A 3,515-nucleotide genomic window follows, 5' to 3' on the forward strand; every position below is an offset into this window, starting at 1 on the left:
CGACAAACTGTTTACATCCCTACAAGGGAAGATGATGCTTGTAACTCTTGAGAACTGTATTGTTATTACACCATGTTAAAGGGGTATACATGAAGGAGGTGAGTATAAATTGACTTTGATGTAATGATGAAAAAATCTAATCAAGTGGGTTAAGTGGATTCAGGTAAGTGAATTAATATGATCTAACTAAGAAAATGTACTGAAAGAAAAGGAAAGGAGAAGGGAGACAAGGGTAAATTACACCACAGGAAAAGACAAAAAATACCTATTACAGCAGAGAGAAAGAAGGGAGGGAGATGAGCATTGTTTGAACCTTACTCTCATCAGATTTGGCTCAAGAAGGGAATAACATAATCAGTTAGGCATAGAAATTTAACATGCCCTATAGGCAGTAGAAGGGAAAAGGGGAAAGAAAAGGGAGGGGGCTAATAGAAAGGAGGTGGGACTGAGGGAGGCATTAGTCAAAAGCAAAACATTAGTGACGAGGGAAAAGGAATACTATTGTGCTATAAGAAATGATGAACAGGCAGAGTTCAGATAAACCTGGAAAGACTTGTATGGATTCATGCTGAGTGAAGTGACCAGAACCAGGAGAATGTTTTACACAGTAACAGCCACATTGAGTGATGACTGACTTTGATAGACTTAACCCTTCTCAGCAATACAAGGATCTAAGACATCTCCAAAAGCCTTATGATGGAAAATGCTATCCACATCCAAAGAAAGAACTATGAAGTTTGAATGCATTTTACTATTTCCTATTTTTTTCTTCTGTTGTGCTTTGTTTCCTCCTTTTGGTGGTTCCTCCTATTAGTTCTAATTTTTACAACATCACTAATGAGAAAATATGTTTAATAGGAATGTATATGTATAGCCTATGTTAGATTGCATGATGTCTTGAGGAGGGAGGTAGGGAGGGATGGGGAGAAAAATTTAAAACTCAAAAGCTTATGGAAGTGATTGTTGATAAATTAAAATAAATTAATAAAAAAAAGGTAAAAAAAGAAAAAAGATAAAAAGATTCTTTTGACATTTATGATATAATTTAATTTACTTATTTATTATATAATTTAATTCTTATTTGTTAAAAGGCACAGGAAAAGATGGAATGATTGGGGAAAATTATAAAATTATATCTAAACAACAAAAATATTAATATGGCAAATAAATTAAATAGCTGAAGTTAAAACAAAAGTAAAAAGTCACAAAAATAAAAAAAAGAATTGCACAACTTAGAACTAGGTGGTTTTATATATGTAAAGCATAATATAATTTCCAGAAAAGGGAAAATTATAGTATTAGTTTAGTTAAGATACTAGAACACATTGAAAAAAGACAAAGGAAAAAAAGATGTTACACACACTATTCAAGGGCCCATTTTTTTAAATGCATTGATTCATTTTTTAATTTTATTTTTAAATGGAATAAAGCATTGCTATAACATAATACAATGAAAAATATGATTGTGCATGAAACTTCAAATCTACTATGCACAACTTGCTATTTTTTTCAAATATACAACAAAATTATCATAATTTCTTTTTTTCTTTTTTTCCCTCTCACCTATGATAGATCACATATGATTGTGAAATTAAATTATACAATGAAAAAATCTACAAATATGAAACATGTTAAAGAACTGGGATGCTCTTCTAGAGAGTGTTTTCTTAACAAACTGATGCTGAACAGGACTGAATGGATGTCATCTTTGAATAATTGTGTGCACCGATGTTCTTCCTATGAAAGGAGAAAAAAAAAATCACACGTGATAATATATACTTGCCCTAGAGATTGAAGTATAATGTCATTTGATGAACCTGTTCCAGAAGCACTTCCCTGCTCTCCCTACCTTAAAACATTCATTTCAATTATTCAGCAAGCATTTATTTAGTGCCCATGATATCCCAAGCACTCCACTAGGCACCTGAGGTACAAATATAGAAACAAAATATGTCTTCAAAGAGTTTACATTTTAAAACATGTAGGCTAAATTCCTTCCTTCCACAAAAAGCCTTTTGTCATCTTTTTTAATCTTAGTGCCCGCTTTCTTAAACTACCTCTAATTCATCTTGTATTTGTCTTATCAGCACAGTTATTTGCATATTGTCTCCTCTATTAGACTGTGAGTTGTTTGAGGGCAGACACTTTTTTTTTTTACCTGTTTTCGTACCTAGCACTTAGCACAGTGTCTGGAGAATATTCTTCACTTTATGCATATGATTGACTACTAATGGGAGAAATTGTTTGTACTCATACATATCTAAATGCAAAGTAAATAGATTTTAGGGCACAATTTGTACCGCTCCAGATGAGAAGACTTTTGATTTTGGTTTGGGTAACAACACAAATGGTAATTCCAAAGAAAACTTAAAAAACAAACAGGCAAACAGCAAACAAACATATTAACATTCTACCATAATATCCCTGGCATTCACATCACATCTTTTACTTAGTTCATGTTGTCTTTTAACTATTGATGTATAAATTGGATAAATTTGTGTTTTGAATAAATTTTGTCTTTATGATGCTAGAGAGTAAAGAAATAGCAGGTGTTTTCACTTCACTAGTACCAGGGGTTATAGAATTGTTGCTTTCTTTACAGTTTTTTCTTTGGAGATTTCTTAGAACTAAAAAGTAAAGGCATAGATTCAAAAAATTAAATTATTTCCTTGAGACAGTCTTATAGAATCAATACATAATTGTTACTGAGATTTCTTGGTCATTTCTCATAGAAAAATGGTTGGTGTTTGTAAGTTATACTGGGTACATCAGCATATCATATGCTGTATTCTTTTATTGTCTTTTGACTATCGAAATCAATTATTCCAAGTAACTGGATACGGTTTCCTGATCTGTTCAACTTGGACTTACCTGATCTTCTTATTTCCTGAAAAGGGAAAGGAGGCAGCTGCATTAAGCCTTGTGGCAGAAATATCTTTTCATTACTTTCTTGAAAAGAATTGCCATGTTTCTACATGTGACAAGAGGATTAAGACATTCATCATTTGGGAATGGAGTACTTTCTATAAAAAGCATTGTTTATGGCAGAAAACTTGCAGTGATGGTACAGTAGACTGGTCTTAAAAGTATAGTAATAAAATGAATTACTCAGGAAGTATCTTTGTTGGACAACACTTCCATACCTAGGTTTAAGACATTGGCCAATCTACGATCTTTATTAATTATTTTACCAAGTGATTGTGTCATTTAATTTGATTAAAAAGATGTGTAAGGAGGTTTATGATATAATAAGTATAACAGTATAATCTGCAATCAACAGTGGCAGACAACTTGGGGTATTTTATAGTATGATTCTAATATTATAGGCAAATGTATAGTCATAACCATTGTCAACATTCTCCAATTCAAATCAACAAACATCCAATGACTATTTACCCTGAACAAAATGCTGTGTTAGTTCTTAGGGGAACAACTACAAAAAACAAAGCCCCTATTTCAAGAAGCTTAAATGACAGAGAGGAGGGAAAGCATAGTTGCAACAATTTTTTTTTTTT

Source organism: Vombatus ursinus, unplaced genomic scaffold (assembly GCF_900497805.2).
Source record: "Vombatus ursinus unplaced genomic scaffold, bare-nosed wombat genome assembly UNPS02014791.1, whole genome shotgun sequence".
Taxonomy (NCBI): Eukaryota; Metazoa; Chordata; class Mammalia; order Diprotodontia; family Vombatidae; genus Vombatus; species Vombatus ursinus.